Raw genomic sequence first — 24372 nt, forward strand, 5'->3', positions numbered from 1 at the left:
AAACAAGAAATAGGATCAGTAAAATGAATATCAGGTAAGGCTAAAAAAGGCAAACAGCAATTTGATCTGAGGAACAATTCAAGACCCAATGAAAGCATAACAGTGATTAATCTTTAAGCAGCAAATAACTTATCATCAAAATCTATAAAGTAAAAACCATAAGAAATACCATAGTAAATTAATAGCTAAAATGTAAATGCGAAGTCCTAAGAATGTTAACCCCAGGACCCAAGTTATATAAATCATGCTTTGTTTAATTCTTTTGAGGGCTGATAGCTGAATACTTGCAGAAACTTGACCCAAATGCCAGGCCTTCCTCAGATTTGCCTAAGAGGCGATTAGCATGTTCTGAAACTCAAATGTTTTTTCACCAACATAAATGCCTGTATTAAAGCAGTCAAGAATAAATATCCACACCTACAATTGCAATATGGTGAGAATATAGCAAGAATGCTGATGATAATGAAGTCAGACGATTGCAATTTTGTTAGCCTAAGGCCCTGTGCGAGCTCCGTGCCCCATTAGAAGCCAGATGGGTGGGGCACCTGAGTAGCTCAGTTGGTTAAGCATCTGATTCTTGGTTTCAGCTCAAGTCATGATCTCAGGGTCTTGGGATTAAGCCCTGCATTGGACTCTATGCTCGGCACGGAGTCTGCTTGAGATTCTGTCTCTCTCCCTCTGCCCCTCCCCCTGTTTGTGCTCTCTCAAATAAATAAATAAATAAATAAATAAATAAATAAATAAATAAATAAATAAAATCTTTAAAAAAAAAGATATCAGCTGGGTGCCTCTCACCATTCTGCAAATCCCTGGGGGGGCTACACCCTCCTGCTCCCTCTGTCCCAAGTCCCAACTGTCCCAACTGTCCCAACTGTCCCAACTCCAGTCTTTCTGCAGCTCCCAATACTGTTCTCCCCACATCAAGGCAAACCCAATGCAGAACTACAACCTTTTCCTTGTTTTTCCAAATGCTCCTCCCAGAGCCCATGTGTGACAGCCGAGTCCGCTAAGGTCTGAGGAGGTGGAAAGAGTTTGCACCTCAGAAAGTTGAACGCCTTACTAATCTTACCTCAGGATCCACCAAGCCCCTTCCCTGGGTCAGGCAGAGCTTCTGCTTCCTTCCCACCAGGCCTCTTCCAGCTAAGCCACGCGTCCTTCTGTCCCTCCCATCCCTGTCTCTCTCTCCAGTCCCCTCCCCTTCAGCAGCTCATCGGGCCTCCTCCCTGAACATGGGCCACTCCCCGCAAGGATGACTCTGGTGCAGGAAGTAACATAATGACCTTTGTACCTACTTTCCAAAGGTCCTGACCATCGCAAGCTTTCCTACATCGCGGTGTTGAGCCCTGTCATGGCTCTGGAGGCACACGTACTGCTGTCAGCCCCAGTCAAATGGGACACTGAAGCTGGAAGAAACTGGGAGACATGGCCGAGATCACAAAGGGAGTGTGCAGCCAGGATCCAAAATGGGCTTCTCTTACATACTGACACAGGGCCGGGAGCTGGATATTTAAAAAATACAGATTCCTGAGTAATTCCGCGATATCCCCAGCACTCCAGCAGCTGCTCCATCTGGCTGTGAGTCACTCCATGTTTAAGCACAACATACCCGGCTTGCGTCAAAAGTGTGTGAGAGAGAGGCAGACAATGTGTGAGAGATACGTGTGTGCACATGTGAGAGTGACATGTCCGTGCGCATGTATGAAAGTGCGCCTGTGTGTAAGCACATGTGAGAGTGTGCATGTGTGACGTGTGAGAGTGTATGAGCACTGAGAGTGTATGTACATCCATATGTGAAAATGTGCATGCGTGTGCACATGTGAAAGTGTGCGTGTGTATATGCAAGTGTGAGATGATACATGTGTGTGTATATACACGTGAGAGTATTGTGCTTGTGTGAGTGTGCACATTTATATATACACATGTGGGAGTGTGTGTGCATATGTGAGAGCTTACATGCATATATGTGCAATGTGAGAGTGTGTGCACATGTGAGCGTGTGCATATGTATATGTGCAATGTGAGCGTGTGTGCACATGTGAGTGTGTGCACATGTGTACATGTATGTGTGAGAGTGTGCGTGTGTATATGTGAAAGAGTGTGTGTGTCTGAGTTGTGTGTGTGTGCCCACGAGCATTTGGGTCTGGGGGCTGAGGTCCCTCTCCTCCCCTGCCCGGGGGGCCACCCCCTCCCTCTCAGCCAGCCCAAGGGGAGGCAGGCCCACCCCTCTGCCCCCGCCCCCTCTGGGCCCACACCCCCCTTGGAGCGACTGTGCCCTTGACAGTGAGACGGGGCTGTCTCAGAGACCACCCATGCCTTCTCTTGGTCTGTAGGAACGCCGCCATGGCTGGGCTGGCATGAACCCCAACCCTCAGGTTGTGGGAGGGGGAGAGGGATGAGTCTGAAGCAGTAAGTACAGCTTTGGAACCAACTTGGCTCTTCTGATGACAACTTGCCTTGTTCCAGATGGTTCCTGGGCATGGTCTCCTTCGTTAGCATGCTAATTTATTCTGACTCATCATCGCGAAGCTGGCGCACACCTCGATGCCAGAGCACGACCTGGGGGCTGTGATTCCCAGCTGGAACAGGAGCCCTCCCCGGGGGCTGTCACCAACGCCGGGAATAAAGAGAACAGTTGGGGACAAGGCTTCGGCGGCAGCCTGAGCAGCTTGTAATTTCCCCTCCGGTGGCCCTGACATTCTGTGACAGGCTCGGGAGAGCGAGGCTGGAGACGCAGGCTCCGGGAACACTCGAGCTGCAAAGTTCCTGAGGGAGCACCAATGCGGTTAAAACATAAAGGAGGCATCGGAAACAAAGACCCAAAGCAGGGGGACCCCAACCTGATGTTTCTCCGGCCACGTCCCAGGTGTCACAGAGCCCGGTGCTCTGTCCTCTGGTCCCCAAGGGTGCAGCTCACCAAGGCCACGAACCTGGACAAGGGCGAGTGGAGGCGGAGCCACGTGCCGCCCCATGCACGCCACCCGCAGACCCACGCTTCCCGTTGCAAGGTTCACAACCCTGCCCAGAGACATTGCCTGGTCCCCGGGTAGGCACAGCCAGGGGCAGCCCAGAGACACAGTGTGACCTCTGTGGAGCAGCCATGCAGCCGTGAAGTCAGGGCAAGGCCCGGCCCTCCGGCAGGACGGCCCTGGACCAGGCCCGTGGCGGCCAGCTGACCCCGGACGAGCCTTCCAGGCCGGGGCCGGGAAGGCAGGCGTCTCATCCTGGCCGAGGTTCCCCAGCCGGCTCCCTCCCCAGGCCTCCCCAGGCCTCCCCAGGCCTCCCCAGGCCTCCCCAGGCCACCGTGCCACCCGGGGCAGCTGGCTGCCCTCCTCGACCCTGGAGCTCCCTGTCCCTCAACAGACAGGAGTTCCCTGCCCCCTGGGAGACGGGGACAAAGTTGCCAGGGCGCCGTGAGCAGGGTTCTGGAATCCCCGGAGCTCCATCCACATTGTCCGCAGTTTCCTGGCAACCGAGGATCTGTTTCCGCCGAGCCAGGCGCTGGGGGCTCCCTGCACCGGGCAGCCCTGGGCGCTGGTCATAAGGACCCAGGAATGTCAGCGTGAAGCAGGTGCTGAGGCTCCCCAACTCCTGGGAACACAGTGGAGGCAGACGGCCATGCGTGGGGAGGCCCCAGGGACCAGGAGGCCCCGGGGGTCTGGGGGGCACCGTGGCTGGGAGACGTCAGAGCCCACTGGTGTCCTGGATGCTGAGATGCCCCCCCACCCCGAGACCCAGCCCCACCCTTGCACTTCCCGCTGGGAACAAGCATGTCCAATCAGGACACGGCTCTGGCTCCGGGGGCGCCACTAACACCAGGCTGCCACCAGCTACCCTCATCTCGTGGGGGATGCTCAACGCCCCAGGCCTGAGAGCGACCTGCCCTGGGCCCCAAGGAAGGGAGGCTGAGGGAGGCTACAGCCTTCTCCGTCCACAGCACCCAGAAAACAGCTAATGCCCCCTGCCGCGTGGTGGGTGAAGGGAGAGTGACCATGCCCCCTGCCTGCCCGGGGCCGTCCCAGGCGCGTCTGGGGCCCCCACGTACCAGTTATTGGAAGCACCTCTCACTCCCAGTGTGGGTCGCAGGGACTGAGACACCCGCTCTCAACTCCAGGGCCAGCCGGGAGCCGCGCGAGCCTGGCAGGAAGGGTGAGCAGGGAAGGCGGGGGGAGGCCGGCCTGGGGCCTGGGACAGCCGGCAGGACTCCGGGGGGAGATGACGTCAGAAGCGCCAGGGCCTGGCACTCCGGGGGGCTGTGGATGGCACTCAGCAGGCACGGGGGCCCTGGCATAATCAGCAAGGCCCTTGGGTGAGGGGCATCGACGGCCACGGGGGGCCTCCTCCTCCTCCGGGGGTGTCCCGACCCCGGCCACTGGGCTCCCACCTGTCGGGGAGGAACCCCCGCTATCACTTTGTTACGTGAACACTTGCTAGGTGGGGCACGGGTGCTGGACGACGAGCCACCTTGGCCAACAGGCCACAGGGAGAGTGAAACGGCGAAGTCAACACGCACACCCGCCCCGGAGGAGCTGGGGGGAAGGTCGAGGCAGGGCACGGGAGAGACGCAGGGCCCGGCCGCTCCAGGCTCGCGAGTGGACCACGGGCGGTTCCCGAGCCCGGGCCTGATGCGGTGCCCACGGCCCGGCCGCTCCTCGGCTCAGACTTCAGACGTGTGGTTCAAGAAAACAAAACCACCTAAACTTCTAGGTTCGTGCTCATTTTCCAAGCCTGGTTCTCCAAGCTGCCCTTGATTCTGCGAGATACCTGGTCTCCCGCTAAGTCCCTCTCCAACCGGGCGCTCAGGGGCGCTCAGGGGCGCTCAGGGGCGACAGTCCGGCGCTGCACGGTGGCCCTGAGGCAGCCGAGCCATCCCCTCGGGGGGGAGGCCAGCAGGAGGCCGGCGTGGACCCCCGGGGTGGGGGTGCTGAGCAGACCCTGGCGGCGGGGGCCGTATGGGCCCAGATGATTCCAGTTGCCGGGTGGCCGCTGTCAGAAATGGGGCTTCGTGGAAAGATAACACACACCCCACCCCCGGATTCCTGGTTTAGAGACTGAACCCCGGGAATTTGCTGAGATCGCATCGCAAAACGTCTCTGCTCTGGAAGACGCCGGGCAGCGCCCCTGCCACCCTCAGAGGTGACTCTTTCCAGTTAGTGTCCGCTTTTGGGGCGCTCAGACTCGGGGGCCCGTCACGCGAGCCAGGACAGCCATCCACGAAGAACGGGCCCCCGGGACTTAGAGGGGGCGCTGAATGCCGCTGCGGCCCCCAAATCAGAGACGTCTCAGGCGACCTGGGGATAAATGGGTTCTGACCTGTGCCCCCTCGGGTGCATCCGGAGTGCTCCCCTAACCCTCCCCGGTCTTTCTCCGGCTCCTCTGGGCGCCTCTGGGATAGCACCTAGCGGAACAGTTGGCTCCTGACTCTGGGCCGAAGAGGAGCACAGTGGGGACCCCACACGCCGCCTGCTGCCAGCCCCAAAGCCCCGCCACGTTCCTGGAGGAATTTATAGACGGAGAGGCCGCAGGCCCCGGACGCGAGGAACGCACGTGCTGCCCGAGCGCAGCCGGTGGATCAGAGACGGACGCGGCACCCGTCACCCAGGGCTGGATCGGCCCCCGTGCACGCAGGTTTGCGCAGACGCTCCCGTCTCAGGCACGTACCAAGGGTGGCCCCCAGAAGTCTGGACTGTTCCACGGTACCCCGGGCCACATGGGAACCTCACACTGCAGGACGTGGTGCCTGGCCTGCCAGAGGATGGAGGAGAAGCCCACAGGGGCGTGCGACCTCCCAGCGGAGCTATGTGTGTGAGGGTCTGGTGGCCTGGGACGGGCCAGGACATCCGTCCTCGTCCTCCAGCTGCTCAGAAAGAGGCCACAGGCTCAGGGGCCTTGGTGGGTGGGGAGGCCCCCAGCTCCGGGCGGGACAGAGCCAAAGCAGACCCCGAGGATGGTCCCTGACAAGCAGGGATGAGCGGAGATGTAAGCGTAAAGGGTGGGGCACAGGAATTCCCCGCAGGCTGCCACCAGTGCCCCAGAGGCAGGACCCCCGCAGCAGGTACCCACCCTCACTTTGAGAAACAGCTCGTGGCTTAGGCCGAGTGGGCAGTGACGCCTGAGAGTGGCACACCCAGCGCCAAGGGGGCGGGGTGGAAGGATGCTGCGTGGACCCCCGCGCCCGCCGTCCACCAGGCTGCGCCCACTCCACGCCGTCACCGCCAGGCGCATCGTGTCCCCTCCAGGTGTCCGCTGCACCTGGGGCTTCCTCCGGGGCCGGCGGGGAGGGGTCCACCAGGTGGGGGCCCAGTTCACAGACGCCTACACCTGGTGCTGGCTCCCGAGAGCCCCACGGGGCCCGTGACCAGTTGCACACCCGGTGCCCGGTCCCTGGTCGGCCCCGACCACGCTCTGCACGTCCGTCCCCCAGGCCTACGGCCCGCGAGAGGCTCCAGCAGCGCCAAACGAGATTGTCGGAGCCCTCTAAAGCCCGGGGTAATTGCTTCCAGGGGGTTTATGGTCCCCGGGAGTCGCGAGCCACGCCCCCTCGCCGGGAAGGCCGCATTTCACCACCAAGGACACGACCCTGGGTATTTACAGACGGTAATGAGACTGTCCACTGCTCGGTGTTGCCATAAATAAGCGGCGAAACTGCTGAGTTTCACGCAATTCTCCCTGATTGCCTGGAAGGCCCCATTATTTTAATAAAAAAAACTAATCAGCAGCCTCCCGGCATCTCGGGCTCGGCGTTAATTACGGAGCGGAGGCGGCGGGCAGGGCGGCCACCGACCGGCCCCCTGTGTGCCGAAAGGAGTGGCTTAAAGGAAGAGGAAGGGAGTGTTCGCCTTAAAAATAACAGCGATCGCGCAGGACGTCCGTCTGACCCACCGGACAGACCCCACTACTTCCACGGGCCTTCCCGGATCGAGGCAGCCACCGGCCTCCTCCGCGCCGAGGCGTCTTGGTGTCCCGGGGACTGGGACGGGGCCGCGCACCGCCTGGCGTCCCAGAAAGTCCAGGGACGCTGGGGGAAGACTCGGTGCCAGGCTTCCTTCCCTCTCTCACCCCCTAATGTCTTCTGTCCTGCGCCTTCCTCCTGCCTGGAGCACGGATGTGATGCTGGAGGTGGAGCAGTGGTCTTGTGACCATGAGGCTACAGGCAGGAGGACAAAAGCTTCATCAAGGATGACGGCTGGACAGAGAGACAGGCAGCGCCGAGGCCCTGCAGGCAGAGGCTGGAAGCGCCGCTTTACCCCACGCTGCTTGTTATGCAGGAAACATAAAGGGACATAAAGCCTGGGGGGCTCAGTGGTCGAGGGGCCCAGGGCGTGACCCTGGGGTCCCGCGTCGGGCTCCCTGCATGGAGCCTGCTTCTCCCTCTGCCTGTGTCTCCGCCTCTCTCTATGGGTTTCTCGTGAATAAATAAATAAAATCTTAAAAAAACAAAAAGAAAGAAAGAAACCTAGAGCCCATTTGGTGAAGAAACCATTGTAAATTGGGCTTTATTTAATCCCTACGCTGTGCATCCAAGAATAATCATTACTAATTGAAAGAAAAAAAACAAGGCCCCTGGGGGAATTTGAAGTTGGCCTCATTTGTAACCGTGCGCGCCCTGGAACCTGGACCCGGCACCTTCCCGGGCACGGAGGAAAGGCACCCCGGACGCCGGTGGGCCCCCCGACCTCACCCAAACCCCAGAACATGCTGCCCTCAGCCCCTGCTGGGAACGCTCTGCGGGCTGCAGGAGGGCCAGAGGTCAGCAAGGGGGTCACCGGGGCTCGGGGGCTGCTTGGCAGGCTCTCCCGACGGTACCAGCAGAGACCCAAGGGCCGGAGAAAATAGGGGCAAGTGGAGCTGGGGGAAGTGAAGCCTGAATAGAGACTCAGGCTTTAGCTGCAAACTGCGCTGATCTCCACAGTGAACAGAGGCGGCTCCATCCCATTTCTGCTCAGTTCCCCGTCCGGTTACCTGGGGGCACGCCCCGGGGCCCTGGCCCTCACCACAGGCCGCCCCACACCCCCCAGGGTGTCTTCCCTCCCACCACCCTCTGCACCACCCTGGGTTCCGAGCGGGAGGGGCAGCAGGGGCTCCTCCTGGCATCCGGCCCCCCGCCCCCCCACCCCCCACCCTGCCTGCCGTCTCCATCAGCTCCACGGAGCTCCGCACGGCCCTGGGCCAGGGTCACACTACGTCTCCACGGGATCCCCAGAACCGGCCGCTGTTGAGAGACTGGCCAGGAAGCGGGAGTGGGATGGGCAGCGCCAGAACCCTGCCCTTGCGGCGGACCCCGGGGCTCCAGGGGAGGCCAGGGGATCCGGGGGCCCGGCGTCCCCCTTCCTCCCACTTCCACCCATCAGGCCATCGTGCCCAGCACCCTCCCCGCCTCCCTGGCACAAGGAGCACACGGCGGAGCCCTACAGAGTGAATCCAGGCCCTGTTGCCGGTCCTCTGGCAGATGTCGAGGCCCCGGGATCCTCGGCCTGTCGCCGGCCACCTGGTGGGGTTCCAAGGGCACCAGCAGGAGGGTTGGGGTCTCTGGCTTCCTGCTCAGGTTCACAGACCAACCACTCTCTGCAGGAGAAATCGTGGCGCTCCTGCCCATCCCCATCCAGCCAGGGGTCCCTCGCGTGCCCCAGGATCTTGGGACGGTGACAGGTGGATGGAAGCGGGCACACCGAGCATCAACAAGCAGAACCTTCCAGACAAGTCTGCCCAGGAGTCATCCGGAGCCACGAGGGGCAGGCAGCCGGCGGCCTTGCTCCCTGTGTCATGCCCCGACGGCCCCACCCTCTTTCCTGCTCACATCCGGCGAGTCTGACCCCAAACAGGGTCCTTGAAGCCACACAGCAGAAGCCCTCGCTGGGGGTGTGCCCGGAGGCTGGGGCCAGTGGAGCCTCCGCAGTCCCATGGGAGCCGACCCTGCCGGCCTCCAGGCCAGGCCAGTCCCTTCGACCTGTCCCGGCAAGGGTCACCAGGCCCGTCACTGACGGGAGCCCCGGGACAGGGCACGGGGGAGGGCTGACTCCTGCAGCCCCAGGCCCCCACTCACGCACTCCCTCGACGTCTCCCGTTAGCGGGCCCCACGCTGACAGCAGGGCCGGGCGGCAGCGCCGCGGAGCCTCCGAGGGGCCGGCGGGTGGAACTGGTGGGGGAAAATGTACTTTGTAATAAAGCTGTTCATAAAAGGGAAGTGCCATTTAGAGGCTCCGTTTCTGCGGGGAAACAGTCTTTATGGCCCTGTGTGTCTCGGAGAAGCAGGCGCCTCCCGGCTCCCGGCCCCGGCTGGGCCCGCGTGGGGCGTGGGGCATGGGGCGTGGGGCCCAGGTCTTCGCGGGGACCGTGCCACGCGGGGGGCTCTGTGAAGCTGCTGTTTAGAGGGAAACCAGGTGCCTCCACTCCCCCGGCCCCCCCGGAGCACCAGCAGGATGGGACCCCAGGAGCAGGCTGGGGCGGCAGGGGGAGACGAGCAGAGCGGGTGGGGGGCAGCCGAGTCCTGCCTCCTCTAGGGGGGAACCAGGACCCACGCCTCTGGCTCGGTCCTGCCCCCAATCACTTCCTCACGCCCCTCGCCGAGTCTGTGCTCCTCACCCTGTGACGTCCCGCGGTGACGTGACCGCGGGCGCCGGTCCTACAGGGTCCGGGGGTGAGCACAGAGCAGCGGAGGCTGCAGCCACCTCCTGGGTCTGGAGCCCCCCATTCCCCGGGAGTGTGGACAGGAGGGTCTGAGGGCACCAGTCGGGGGGAGGCGGCCCGGCCGCGGGTCAGGGTCCCTCACGTGGCTGCACCGAGCGTGCCTGAGGCTGGAGATGTCACGGGGCTTCCCCATGGCCAGGATGCTGGGGGCCTCCCGCGTGGCCTGCGGGTCCTCGCAGGGTGCAGCCGGGTTCAGAGCAGGCTGCGCCGGAGAGTGTGTGAGCTGCCTCACCTGCAGGGCCGGGAAGTCTCACAGCATCACAGCCACCACGTTCTGGTCACCTGCCGAGACCCTCCAAGACCACGGAGACCAGCCCTGTTCGGGGACGGAGGGCAGGTTGCCCGTTGGGGGGGTGGAGACGGAGGCACCTGCTGTGTCTCCGCGGGGCAAGACAGACAACCCTGCTGGGTCTGTGTCTCTCTCTGTCTCTGTCTCCATCTCTGTGTCTCTGTCTCTCTCGCCCCCCACCCCGGGACATGAGGCAGCCCCGCGGAGAGGCTCGCGTGACAAGGAATCCAGTGGCTGGCGGGGACCTGAGGCCACCAGGAGGTGGGGCAGGGGCCTGGAAGCGGGCGCCCTGCTGAGCCCGAGAGGCCTGGGTGGGGGACCGTGGCTACCCCCCACAGACCCCCCAGGTCCTGAGCGTGGACGTGGCGAGGCAGGAGCTGTTCTCAGCCGCTCAGCGTCGGTGACGGGAGCCCAGCAGCAAACTCGAAGACACCTCGTGGTTTGGGAGTCGCGGGACCACACGGGTTCCTTCAGAGACACTCAGAGATGCGCTGCTGCACCTGGGGCTGGCTCCAGAGGGCCCAGGTACGGGGAGGGGGTGCCCCGGCCCTGGGGCGCTGGCGGAACAGCCCAGCCCCGGCCCTGTCTCTCCTGGAGGCCCCCGGCTGCCTCCCCAAGGGCCCCACGGGCAGGACCCTCCAAGGCAGAAGGCCTGGACGTGAGGATGGGACAAGGACAGGTGGGGGCCCACTAGGGGTCCCTGAGCTGGGGGCTGGGGGACCCCATAGCCCCTTTGTCCTCAACACTGCCACCCCCTCCTTGGTGAAGGAGACCCCGGAAGAGGGGCCACCTCTGTCCCCCCTCCCCGCACCTGACGGTCCCTGCAGCCCTGGCTGTGCCCCCACCAGCCCGTCTCCATCCAGCAGCCTCCTCTGCGGGGGGTCAGGGGGCTGGCAGCCGTGACCCGGGGGCAGAATGCTGGGCTGGACATGCAGACAGACTGATGCACGGCCCCCCGACTCCGCCCCTGCAGGCGAAGCCCTGGCTGGGGGTCCCCTCAGCCCCTCGGCCCCAGGAACCTCATTCCTGTGCTGCTGCAGCAGCCAGTGGCCGCGAGGTGCCATCCAGCACCGTGCCGGTCGCCCTGGCCTCCAGGGTGTCTCTGGTCCCTATACTTGCCCTGGGATCAAGAGCCCAAGGCCCCTCCACCAGGGCTGTGAGGGCAGAGGGCCGCGTCCCCCTGGCCACCCAGAAAGCCCGCCCCGTGGGCACACGAGGGTCGGGAGGCCCTGACCTGAGCATCCAGCCAGCCAACATCTGCTCCCACCTGCGCCCCCCACAGCACCCCTCCGAGCCCCCCACCAGGCGGTTCCCACTGCCCAGCCTGCTCCTCAAAGGGGGAAAGTCTGCAGAGGCGGACACGACAAGGAAGCAGCCGGCCCCAGCCCACCCCGAGGGCAGGTGAGCAGGTGGTCCATCCCGGGCAGGGGATTCCTGCCCCCTCCTGGCCTCACCTGGCGGCGCTGGGGCCCCGAGGAGGCCGGCCCCGTGGAGCCCACCTGCTTCCCGCTGACCCACCTGGAGCCTGCCGGCCTCACTGATGGGCAAGGCAGCGGGAGCGCGGGATATTTTTAATAAAAATTAGGTACAAGCAGATACAGGGGATTAATAGTTGTATTATGATTTTATAGTTCTCCACATAGAGCGGCGTGGAGGAGACAATCAGAGCAGAGCCATTTCAGGCGGATAAAATGGGGCATTTATTTTTAATGGAAAGAGAATTTCAGGACTCACCCAGCCGTGGAAGGAGAGCTGCTGACGGCCCTCACCGGGTGGAACAAAGAGAAGGCTGGAGGTGTGGCGGCGTCCCCCAGGAGCCCCCCGCCCCGGTCGCGGCGGGAGCCCCGGTTCGCCGGGCACCACAGGGAGTCACCAGGTGGGAATCTTCAGCCCAAACTCAGAGGGACCCGGGGTGGAGCCTCGCAGGCATGGGTACGTCTGAGCCTCGGTGTCCCCTTCTGAACAGCAAGGAAGGGGGGGCTCTTAGGAAAAGCAGGGGCCCCTCAGAGCTCAAGCGAGGGTGTCATCGAGGCCGTGACCCACAATCACTGGGGAGCGAACACGCGTTGGGCACCTACTGGCCTCCCTGCAATCACAGCTGTGCCTCGTCTGCAGCCCCACCCTGCCGGCAGCACCCCTGGCCCCGGGGGTCCGGCCCGAGGTCAGGCCCGGGCACTGCTCTCCCTTAGCTCCCCGGCAGGAGCCCCGTCTCCCCAGGAGCCACCGGGCGGCTTTGAAGCTCACAGCTTGAAAAACGCAGCGTGGGGTGGAAGGGAGCCGAGGGGCCAGGAGCCCCCAGGGCATCGCAGAGGGTGGCAGCTGACCGGGCGGGGGCACAGGAGGACAGAGCTTTGGAGACGCGGGGGTGGGGGCGTGGACGGGACCAGGACACCTGAGGGACCCATCCCACCTGGTCCAGCCTGCAGCCGGAGGCCAGGAGCCCCCAAGGAGGGGTCATCTGGCCACAGGATCGCTGCCCGGATGGCCACCTGTGCCCCCACCCGGCCTTCCACAGAGCCCGGCTGCCCACCAGGGGCCTCCCCTCAAGCCCAGGGGGTGAGCGACAGGCACAGTTCACGGGACACAGGCCAAGCCCGATCCCCACCCTCCCGCAGCCACCACCTGCTAGGACGCGGGATGGCCCCCGAGCACGGGCTCGGCACCAGTCGGGGTTGGCAACACCCAGGGGGGTCCTCCGGGACCCGCTGTGATCTGGGGACCCAGGTCCCCTCCATGTTACCCCGACTCACCCCGAGGAGCCCCACCGTCCGGGCCCAAAGCCAGCTGGACGGCCGACCGGAGCCGGGTGATGACGTGCGAGCTGCGGCAGCAGAGCTCCCCCGGGCCTTCCGAGGGTGCCGAGCCTGGGTTAGCACCAGCCCAGGATGAGGCCCCAGATGAAACGGAGCCTGCGCGGCTCGGACACAGCAGCTGACTCACTGCGAGCAGGGCCGAGTCCGCACAGGGGACCCCCCCACCCGGACGCACGGGCCCCACGAGTGAGCGAACCACCACCGATCAATCCAGGGAAGCGGGACCCACGTCGGAGCCAGCGCCAGCCGAGGCCCCCGGCGCCCGCCCCCAGAACGGGGAGGAGGCAGGCGTGGAGCGCCCACTTTCTAAATCACACAAATTAATTTAGAAATCAGAGCGGCTCCCGCAGCTCGAATGCAGATTCCAAAACAGCTTAACAGATTACCAAGCCCCTTTAAGAAGACAAATTATGCGGCTCCTCCGGGCCTGCTGCTTAATTATGCATGCGCCTCGGAGAGCTCGTGAAATATTCACTAGCTGTGGGTTTGCGCCTGCCACTCGCAGCCTCATTTCTGTGCGGGGCCCAGCAGTCGCGCCCCACGCCACCGCGGCACAGGGCGCCGCCAGCCTTGGGACCTCGGGACCCACAGACGCCCGCCCCTCCTGACCGTGGACCTGTCACATCCACGTGGGCGGCCCCAGCGCCCCGGCCACGGGGCCTTCCCGCCAGTCGCACCCGCTCAACAGCCCCGGCCTGTGGGTAACGGCGGCCGGTGCCAGGTGGGGCTCTTCCCGGCCCCAGCCTGGGCCTCTGCTTCCCCGCCAGCCCCTCTGCACCTTCCCGTAAGCGGGGTCTGTGTCCCCCACAAGGGCCCCCGGCCTCGTCGTGTCTTCCTCATCCTGAGTGTTCAGGGGGAGCCCTGGAAGGAGGTCCCAGCCATGGAGCCACCTTCCCGAGGCAGGGTTGGGGCCACCTCCATGGCAGCCTGCTGCCCAGGGTCCCAAGGGTCCCCCAGGTCACACTGGGCACCACAGCCCCCGCACAGGGAGACGGTCCTCTGAGCGCCCCTGGGAGGGTCAAGTGAGGACACGGGGACCCATCACCCTCCTCTTTTCCCAAGCTCAGCAGCCCGGGGGGCTCAGCATTGCCAGTGACAGCGAGCAGCCACCGTCCCCTGGAGCCTACCCAAGGCCCCCAGGCTGCCCCCTCACCCCCTGGGCCACCAGCGTTCACCAAATCCTTCTTTCCCTCACACCGACTGGGCACCAGCCCCTCCGGGCCTCACACAGGGGTCTCTAGTCCCTCAGCCCCTGATCCCAGGCACTGTCCTCAGCACAGGACACTCGGTCCAGACAGCACCAGGCCGGTGCGGGCCGGTGACTGCGAAGCAGGTGACACTAGGTAACGGTGTAGCCAGGCCAGAGCTAGGGCAGCCAGACAGGTCTTAGAAGAAGCACCCTCCCCGCTGCAGTGGGGTGACCAGGGCAGTGCCCCCACCTGAGAATCTTAGAATCACCCTCAGAGCCAGAGGGCCCCTCAGCTGTCACCAAACCAGCCTGCCCTTGATGGATGGGAAAGCAGAGCCCTGGGCTCCAAGGAACCCACCTGCCCCCAGGGCAGCAGGGCCACCCACCCGAGGACAGGCCATGCCAGTCCCGGGCCCTCAGGCTCCCGCTCCACCTTCCCTGCCCCACCTCGGGCTCCCAGGGCTCAGACGGAGGGAGAGATCAAGCCCCAGATGTCCTTCACAGTCATTCCACCCGATGAAGTCCACGTTAACAAGACAAGGACGGGGCGGCAGCTGTCATCTGCTGGCACCCACGCGTCCCCACGCGACTTGGGGCATGCACATGGCTCAGCCCTGGAGGCCCCGTGCTCAGAGCGGGCGGGCTGCTGTGCACACACCCACACGCATGTGCACACAGGCATGCTCGCCAGTGTGTTCGTAGACATGTGGGCACGTCCATGCACACACGTACTCATGCCTATATGTGAACACACACCCGGGTACGTGGGCACATACACGCACACACACATGTCCACACGTGTGCACACTCGCTCCTAAATACGGCCACATGAAGCCCCGGAAGCTGCTGACAGAAATGCCATCATGTGGCTCTTCCACGGGCCCAGGTGGGGAGCCACTGACCAGTGGGGTTCGATTGCTCACGTCCCTTTCCTTGCAGAGAAGCTGAGGCCAAGGGAGGGAAGGGGACTTGCTCAGGGCCTCCCAGCAAGCTGGCAGCCAGCCTGGACCTGGGAGTCTTCCCCTCAGGGCTGGGCCAAGTGAGCAAGGCAGGTGCACGCAGGGGTGCAGGGTGCATACACAGGAGTGCAGGGGTGCGGGAGTGCAGTGGCTCAAGGGTACAGGGGTAGAGGGGTTCAGGGGCATAGGGGTGCAATGGCTCGTGGCACAGGGGTACAGGGGTATAGGTGTACAGGGGCTCAGGGTGCAAGGGTGCAGGGGCACAAGGGTGCAGGGTGCAAGGGCTCGGGGGTTCAGGGGCACAAGGGCGCAGGGGTACAGGAGCACAGGGGTTAGGGGCTCAGAGGTGCAGGGGCCCCCAGGCCCAAGCCTGCCCTCACAGCGCTTGGGTCTATGCCTGTCCTCCCTCCCTGGACGGTGGCCCAGCCCCCCTGCTCGTGTGATAGCTGCGGCGTGGCCGGCACAGTGGAGTCCGCCGTGTCCTAACTGGGCGCCCACCAGCTAAGCCTCAGGAGATTCCTTGTTTGTGTCCCAATGTCCAGCCTCGCCAGGAAGCAGGAATGTTGGACGGCAGGCCCCTTGCGTCCCCGCCTGGCCCTGGAGGGGGCTGGCTGCTGCTCCGCTCTGACAGGGTAGGCACCCCCGGGATCAGGGGCACACGGTGCAGGACAGCCCTGGGTGCTGGGGCCCAAGACGGCTTCCGGCCCTCCAGCCCCGCCCCAGCCAGGGGTCCGTGCCCAAGTCCTGGGCAGCACCCAGAGGCAGAGCAAGAAGATTCCACGCCGGCTTCCCCGAGCCACCTGTGTGCTATCGCTTGCCCCCCCACACACAGGGGGCAGGAGTCTGCTCAGATCCCTTTCCCGGCTCCCAGCCCCGCTGGAGGCCCTGCGGGACCCGGCGGGACCGGCGTCGGTGCTGCCCCCCCTGCTCCCCCCGCTGCGGCCCCTCTGCTCTGCGCAAGCCGCCCACCGAGGCCACCCGCCGGCCCCCCCCCCCCCCCGCCAGGGCACCTCTGGGAGCCCAGAGCAGCGGGCGGTATAGGACAGCCTTGGCTTTCTCTTCAAGGAAAAGACACGGTCGTGATGTCCAGAGGGAGGCGCTGGGCCGCGGTGGGGCGCCGGGAGCCGGCAGCAGGCTCCCCCAGCCAGTGGCGTGCCTTTGCGCTCACTTTGGAAACTGTCAGTTCAGCAGTCTGGCTAACTACCTGCTCGGCGGTGGCCTTAAAACTGTCCACACTCATAAATCACCCCGAGATTTAAATAAGCGCTGGTGGCAGGTAATTTCTCAGAACTCCCCCACACTCGCGCACAGGATCGTGGGTGGAGTGGACAGAAAGTGAATTAAGACAGGGCTGAGGACAGAGCAGCAGCCCGTCCCCAGGGGCGATCGTGGAGGAAGGTGGGCGCTTGTGTGGACGGCGGTGGGGCCGCGGGAGAACGAGGAGGCCTTGCCCCAGGCCCGTCCCCTGCCGAGGCCCCCACCCCACATCACAGACACCGCCAGCTCGCAGCCTGCCCACGGAGCCTCCTCAGACGGGGTCTGCTCTAACGTGCGGAGCTTTCCTCCCGCTGGGTTTTCTGGTTAACAGCGGAAGCCTTTACTGAAGGCAGTACTGATGGGGGATCGGGCACTGGGCAAAGGAGAAGCCCACAAGGGTCTGTGTCCAGGGCCCCCCAGGGCCACCTTCGCCCCACACGAGTCACAGGGCATTGGTCCCAGGAGTGTGGCTAGAAGGGGGAAGGAAGAAAATCGCATGCCTCCTTGGGACAGTTTCCAAGACCATCCCCACCCCAAAACAGAAGGGGGCCCTCCGTGTCCATCCACCCCCCTGCTGTGATGCCCGTCCATTCATTCAGCAGACTCTCAGAGCCCTGCCTAGGGTCTACACTGTGCGATCTGAAGTCAAGGCTGTATTTCAGCTGGGATGTGGGCTCAGTGTGGGCTGGGATGTAGGCTCGGTGTGGGCTGGGCCCATGGCTCAGTGTGGGCTGGGATGTGGGCTCAGTGTAGGCTGGGATGTGGGCTCAGTGTGGGCTGGGACCAGGGCCTAGTGTGAGCTGGGATGTGGGCTCAGTGTGGGCTGGGCCCAGGGCTCAGTGTAGGCTGGGATGTGGGCTCAGTGTGGCCTGATGCATGGGCTCAGTGTGTGCTGGGCCCAGGGCTCAGTGTGGGCTGGGATGTGGGCTCAGTGTGGCCTGATGTATGGGCTCAGTGTGTGCTGGGACCAGGGCTCAGTGTGGGCTGGGCCCAGGGCTCAGTGTGGGCTGGGATATGGGCTCAGTGTGGGCTGGGATGTGGGCTCAGTGTGGGCCAGGATGTGGGCTCAGTGTATGCTGGGACCAGGACTCAGTGTGTGCTGGGATCAGGGCTCAGGGTGGGCTGAGATGTGGGCTCAGTGCATGCTGGGACCAGGGCTCAGTGTGGGCTGGGACCAGGGCTCAGGGTGGGCTGGGATGTGGGCTCCGTGTGTGCTGGGACCAGGGCTCAGCATGGAGCAGAGTAAGAAGTCTATGGCCCAGGCTGAAAGGAGGTCTGAGCTGCTCGTGGTCTCACAGCTGGTGACAGAAATGCTGCTGCTGGACCCCGACATGCTGCTCTTCCCCGACCTGTGGGCGGTGGCACCTGCTCCAGCTGCCTGTCAGCTGACCACAGGTCATCCCATCCCCTCAGCCTTAAGGGTTTGCAGACCACAAGGAAGGTGAAAAGCACCCACGTCCCTGTAGCCTGTGTCTGGTCGGTGGGTCCCTGGGGGCTCCCTGGACACGGGCCAGTGAAGGGACGGCCAGAGCGCAGCCACCCAGGCTGCGGCCCCCGCTCACTCCTCCTGGGCTGGCTGCTCCCCACCGCCCAGAGGGAGAAGGTCCCGCCAGGCCCCGCTGCCCCAGAGTGGGGAAGGGACCGGGGCTCCTCCCGACTCCCACCCCCGAGCTCATTCCCGGAGCCGCCCCAGGGGACCTCCATCCACCTTCCTGTTCCTTTGTAGAGCTCCCGGCAGGAGGACCCCCAAACCCTGCAGGGCAGTCATCGGGAGCACCCCATGTTTCCTTTTAAAAAAAGAAAGATTTTATGTATTTATTCCTGAGAGACACAGAGAGAGAGGCAGAGACCTAGGCTGAGGGAGGAGCAGGCTCCCTGCGGGGACGCGGGACTCGATCCCAGGACCCCCGGCATCACGCCCTGAGCAGAAGGCAGACGCTCAACCCCTGAGCCACCCAGGTGCCCCGGGAGCACCCCATGCCTCCTGTCTGCTGCCAGACGCTCTCAGGAGGGTGGTCTGCACCCATGACGCAGCACCCACCCTCCCCACCCCCAGGGTCGCAATGAGGAGGGGGCCAGGCCTCTTCCCAGAATGCATCTGGCTCCTGGCACAGCGAAGGGAGATGGGGAGGTGTGACCCCGAGGCCTGTCCTCACGGGAAACCCACTGCTCCTGCACGTGGGCCTCCTGGGGGCCCTGACTGCTGCCCATTCGCTCCAGGCCTGGCCAGGTGGAGCCGTTCATATGCGGGCAGGGGGCCAGCCCAGGGCCGGGGGTGCTCCCGGGGAGGACGTGCCCCCTCAACAGGCTGGGGTGCCCCGGGATCTCCCCAGACGCCTCCGACGCGGGGGGAGCCTGTGAGCTCCGGGTGCCCCGACCCCCCCGGCCACTGCTCTCCTCCTCGTGGGTCCCACCTTTGGGAAAGGCCCTGCCCGCACTGGCTCCCTCCCGCTAGCCTGGGGCCAGGCCTGCCAACCCCTCCGGCCCTCCCGCCACCGGGACACGCCTGGCCTCCTGGCCGGTCCTCCGACGCCACCTGGTGGCCCACCTGCCCACGGCCACGGCCAACCACCGCCGGGGCCCCTGGCCTGGGCTGCTTCTGGGCCGGCCCGACGGGACAGCCGTCCTGGGCCTTACCTGGCCGGACCCCCGGGCACAGGTCGGTGTCCCCCGCCGCAGCCCCGGCCCGCTGGGGAGCGGCCCGGGCTGCGCAGTTTGCGGCAGCAGCGCCCTGGCCTGGAAGAGGAGCCTTGCTCATCACAGGGAGCTCCATCCCCCGAGGGCCAAGGCAATAAAAGGCACATAAATGCAAGAAATTAGAGCCGGCCCAGGCGGAGAGGGCCCCATCCTGATTGCTAATCAAATTCCCATTCCTGGAGATCTTTAAAATCCTCCCTGTGCCGTGTTATTGTCTCGAAAGAGCTGTTATCACTCGTATAAAAAAACTTATAAAAAATTCTAATCAACACTGGTCTGAAGGCACAGCGCCCCGCACCCCGGCGGGGGAGGGGGGGCGTTTATGAGGCTTTGCACGCCTCAGGCTGTCCCCTCAGCCTCGGAGCTTGCGTCGCCCATCAAGGTGATAAAGAGGGTGTTTGTGACTCAAAAGTTATTTATTAACACGCAGTATTTTCCACACGGGTCTCTGGGGCGGCGAGGACAGGCCTCCCCACCGGGCCGGGGAGCCCGCACCTGCACGCACGGCGCCCCCCAGGCTAAGGGAACCGCGTGGGTGCCGGCCTGACCAGCAGTGAAGCGGGGCAGACCGCGGGGGGACGGGGTGCAGCCCCCAGCCCCAGCCGCCGGGTCCATCTGTGGCCCGGCCCTAAGCGCCGACACGGCCACCCCACGCCCAGGGCACGGCCGTGACCGCGGGGCAGGGAGCCCGAGCAGCCCCCGGGGGCACCCTGCCTGCTCACCCAGCTGGGGGCCTGCCTCCCCCATCCGGTGCTGACGCACCGCACGGACTTTGCAGCCGGCCTTCCCTGGACCCGGGCCCTGGCCACCCGCCCTCGTGGGGATCCATGTGGCAGTGATGGCGGGGACCAGGCTCCTGCCCCCGCTGCTGCCTGGCCTCTCTGCCGGGTGCCGAGGGCCCGGGGTGAGGGAGGGCACCACACTGGGGGCCGCAGCGCCGGGCAGCCGAGGGGACAGGCTGGGGGCAGGGGACCAGCGTCCCTGCTGCCCTCTGCAGCACCCGCCCTCCGCAGCCCCGCACTGCAAGCTCTGCTGCCCCCCGGGGTGTGGGTCCATGCCTCCTGTGTGGGAGCCCGCCTGCAGGGCGCGGTGGGGGCTGTGGGACGTCCCCGCCCAGCACCCAGCTGATGGGGAGGAGGGCCTGGGGGCTGCAGACAGAGGCGAGTGTGAGGCACCAGGATACCTTTAACATATGGGGCTTCTAGGGTGACATCCCCCCCCCTACACGAAATTGCATCGAGTCCCTTACGCTCCAGCGTGAAGCTCCTTCCAGCCGACGCCCCCCCATGCGCTGGACACCCCGTGCTTCCCCAACCTCGTGGGGCCTCTGCAGAGGGTGCCCTCCTCCCTCGGCGGGTCCTGCAGGGGACCTTCCCAAGGAGCCTTCTTGCTCCCAAAGCCAGGAACCCACCGCGGATGAGGCTGCCAGAGGCTACACGGTGCCAGGGACCCGCCCCGCAGGTGGGCACAGCCTCGGTGGCCCCAGGGCCCCAGGAGACTCTGGATCACCTGTGCATAAGCGTGATGTGGACGCCTGGACCACGGCACAAGGAAATCTAAGAAGGCCGCCCTGGGCCGTGCCCGTCCACCCGGGACCCAGAGAGGCCAGTGTGCTGTCCAGGGACAGGCTGGAGGCTGGGCTCCCGGGTGGGGCGGGGCGTCCAGAGGCTCAGGCTGCTCCCCGAGGCAGAGGGCCAGACGCCAAGCTGGGGTGGCCCCGAGTGCCCCTTACTTACCGGGGGCTGTCTCTGCTTCTCCGGCGCCCACTGGAAAGTGTATCGATGATGGGTGGGAGGTCCCTCAGAACACGGGGGTCATGGCTTGAGGCCATTGATGCTTCCCAGGGAGGCACAGAGGACACTTGTGCCCTGGGGCCTCTGATCGCCTTCTCTGCCTCCCTAACCGCCAGCAGACGGGCTCCCACACAGGGGCATTTGCTCCTAAGACCCCTTAGCGGCCCACAGACACCCAGACCCTCGTGGGGGCCAGGGCTGGTGGGCTGGGGGTACAGACAGGCAGGGGGGCCTGCGCCGTGGGCGGTACTTGGTGGGGGCAGCCGCCCTGCCCAGGCTCCTGTGCAGGCACCTGTGGGCAGGTGCTGAGGTGGCGGCGGCGCCTGGAGGGAGCGAGCACCCGGGGCGGGGGGCGCGGGGGCACCCAGGCCCAGGGAGGAGCAGCACGGTGCTCCCTCCACTGCCCGGGGCTGGGGGGCCACGTTGCCTGGAATCCAAACACCGACCCCTGTAAAATCCCCCAGAAGGGCGGGCTGCGGGGCGGCAGCGTGCAGGAAGCTAAGCAACACCCCTCGGACGAGGCGGCGGGCGGGCTCGCTGATACGGCGGAGAAATCCATCCTGCGGCCTCCTGCAGCCCCGCGCCCTCCCCGGGCCCAGGCCCGGATCACAAGGCTCCATCCTGGATACGGGGCGGGAAGGCGAGCCCTCCCTCGGGGGCAGAAGGGGAACCAAAACTCAGGCGCCCCCCCCCAGATGACGGCTGAGAAGCCTCCGAGAGCTGGAGGTGGCTGCGGGGTCCTCCAGTCCCGGCGCTGGAGCAGCCGGAGGGGGGGGCACATTCTGGAAGCCCACAGCCCCTCCCTCAGACCCCCACCACTCACATGCTCTTGGGAGGGGAGTGGGCAGTCCCCTGCCTCGGGTGTCCCCAGAGCCCTTACCAAACTGGGGGTGCTCCCCTGTGTACAGAAGGGAGGGTCGCCAGGGTCAGGGCTCGCCGAGTTCGCCACCCCCGGGTATGGACCAGACCAGGCGCCCCAGTGACGACCCAGCGCCCGGGGGTTATGGCCACACCAGCATCAACGCGGATGCTCTAGAAATGCAGCCCCCCACCCCCGCAAGAGCTCAGGAACCCAGACCCCGTTTCTGCAAGATTCCCAGCCAAATCACCCGGGCGCACACGGCCACGGAGCCCCGCCTGTGTCTTCGGCCTGGGTTCCCGAGTGTGACGTGGGGTCCTGGTTGCTCAGGAGAGCCCCTCCATCCCCACAAAGTCCCTGCCAGGCTCCCCACCCCACACTTCCCGGCTCCAGCCTCACGTTGCCCCCACGCCGGCCACCCCCCGCCAGGGCCACTGCCCAACTTCAGAGCCACGGCCCCACGGCCCCGGATCCGGCCACCTCCCCTGCCTCCCCTGGGCCCGCTTGGTGGGGAGGGTCCCCTGACTATCATCTCCAGCCCCCACCTGGGCTATGGGGACCCTGCCTGGACTCCACCCCCCAAGCATGGAGCACGAGGTCCCCACTGGGTGCCACGGTGCTGGGTGGACGGCAGGCGGGCCTGCGCGAGGGGCGGTCCGCGTGACCCCGCTAAGGCCTCCTGCGGGAAGGCGCCTGCAGGCCTCGGCCCCGCTCCCCGCCCGCACCTGCCTCGGGGCCCCCATGGGCACCTGGAGTCTCTGCAGCCCCTTACACCGTGTGATACAGAGAAGGCTGCGTAAATGCTCTAAATAAACCCCAAAAAGGAAAATAAGACTGTTTTACCACTGAATCAATTCACCTCTAATTTTAATGCTCTGGAAAGGTATTTTATCTTAATGACCCCATTATTTTACCATACGGCGAGCAGCAGCCCCCTCGTTCCTGGCCTGCCCGCCTTCCTCCCTGCCGGGGGAGCGTTTACGGCCAACCCTCACTGCGGGCTGATTTTTATAGAAGATTCCACTGTTTCAGTTAATAGAAAGTCTAGCACTTAATTAGCCTCCATCAGCTCGTAGGCTGGCTCGGCGTGGGCGTGGGCGTGGGTGCGTGCGCACGGGCCCGACTGCACACACCATGAGCCGCCTTCCTGCCCCATCAGCCCCCAAACGCGGAGCCGGAGCAACGCAGAGCCGCCAGCAGAGCGGGGACCTGGAGCGGGCGCCCCGCGTCCTGCCCCCAGCAGCTCCCTGACGTCCTTCCCGCCAGGGGACCGAGGCTGCCTGCCCCCCACCCAAGATGTCTTTGTTCCAGCCACACCTGAGCACACACGTGTGCAAGCATGTGTGCTCGTGATCCCTGAGAGTGAGCCGGGGATCCCGGGAACGGCTGCTGGTGGGGTGCCAAGGGACAGCGGGGGCCGGCCCAGCTGACCGGGGCGCTTCCGTCACCCCTTCCCAGGCCCGCGGGCTTCAGGCTGGCCCGCGTGAGGCGGCGGCAGGACACGCGGGGCAGGGTCAGTGGGGGAGGCGGACGTGCCGACTGCGCGGCTCAGCACCAAGGAGGGAGGTGACATCTGGGGGCCGCGGAGCCACAGTCGAGTCTTCAAGGAAGAGGCCTGGAGGCCACCTTGATGGTGTGTCCCCAGAGACACAGGGCCCGCCCGTGCTCTGAGCCTGCAGGTGAGGGAAGCCGGGGGGGGGGGGGGGGGGGGGGGGGCCGCGTGCAGAAGGGACCTGGAGCCCCGCTGAGTCCCGCTGAGCAGGCCCCCTTCGTGAGAGTCCTCACCCACCCTTCCACCTCCCGAGTCTCCCCTGCCACCCGCGCACCCTGGAGGACGGGCAGGGCCGTCACGCGCCCCCGAGGCGCCTCTGCCCTCCTCCAGTAGAACTAAGTTGGTTTCTCGTTTCACAACCTGAACAACAGCACCTGGCCACCACCCAGGGGCCCCCAAAACAAACCTCCTTGCAAGTGGGGCACCAGAGCCGTGTGCCCTGACTGGGCCCGAGCTCGCCCCTCCTGCTCCACCTGGCTGTGCACGCCCAGCCCACACCCGCTCACCCTGGCAGCGCCAGTGCACGGCACCCCCGTCACCTGGTAAGTGACCTTGCCGTCGGGGGGGCACCGGCGCAGGCAGGAGCATGGGGGCAGGAGAGCGGGAGCCGGGGCGTAGCCGCTGGGACACTGCATGTGGGGGGCGCACCTACAGGACCCACCTGGGAGCCCCGGGCGCCCAGCGGAGTCGCCAGCGACCCGGCGGGCGGTGCCCCGGAGGCGGCCTCGGGCACGTCCGGCCTGAGCACAGTGTTCGTGGGCAGAGGCGGCGCGGCGGTTCCGTAGCGCTCACACCCTGGCCCAGGCCTCCTTGAGGTGAAGCCCACATGGGCCGTGGCCACCGGGATGCCCGGCCTGGGGCTGCCCGCAGAGGTGGGGACCCGGCAGTCCTCGCTCCACAGTGATGGGGGCTCGGCTCCGGGGAGACCCCGCCAGTGGTCAGTGTGGGCTTCCGCTGGAGGAGCCGGGGGTGCTCGCCGGCTCCCGGGGGCGTCCCGTGAGGCTCTCCGGGCTGAGGGCTCCGCAGGCATGACAGGGGGACACCCATGCTCTCAGGCACAAGTTCACCCCCCTACGTTGAGTCCACGTGACTGTAACCCCGCCACCGACCCCAACCCCACAAAGACTTCGCGCTTCCTTCCAGACTTTAAATACCTCTCTGCTCTCCTTAACTGCGACCTCTGCCCTTTGGCCCAGGCCTGAGAGGGTCCTGCCCCCGACCTTCCCTCTGACACCCTCCCCGTGTCCCCACGATGCTCCTGGGGGAGCTGAGTGGCCCCC

At 65.0% G+C, this 24372-nt stretch overlaps 1 long non-coding RNA gene across 1 annotated transcript in view; it reads right to left on the bottom strand.

The window, feature by feature from the left end:
* Nucleotides 1-1145, bottom strand: part of LOC140599429 (uncharacterized) — a 35635-nt gene extending 34490 nt beyond the window's left edge. Inside the window, exon 1 of the long non-coding RNA XR_012002331.1 lies at nt 1070-1145. This is a non-coding gene — a long non-coding RNA (uncharacterized lncRNA). The remainder of the gene's footprint in view (nt 1-1069) is intronic.
* Between the last annotated feature and the right edge of the window lie 23227 nt (nt 1146-24372).

The sequence above is a fragment of the Vulpes vulpes genome, chromosome 6 (assembly GCF_048418805.1).
Source record: "Vulpes vulpes isolate BD-2025 chromosome 6, VulVul3, whole genome shotgun sequence".
Classification (NCBI taxonomy): domain Eukaryota; kingdom Metazoa; phylum Chordata; class Mammalia; order Carnivora; family Canidae; genus Vulpes; species Vulpes vulpes.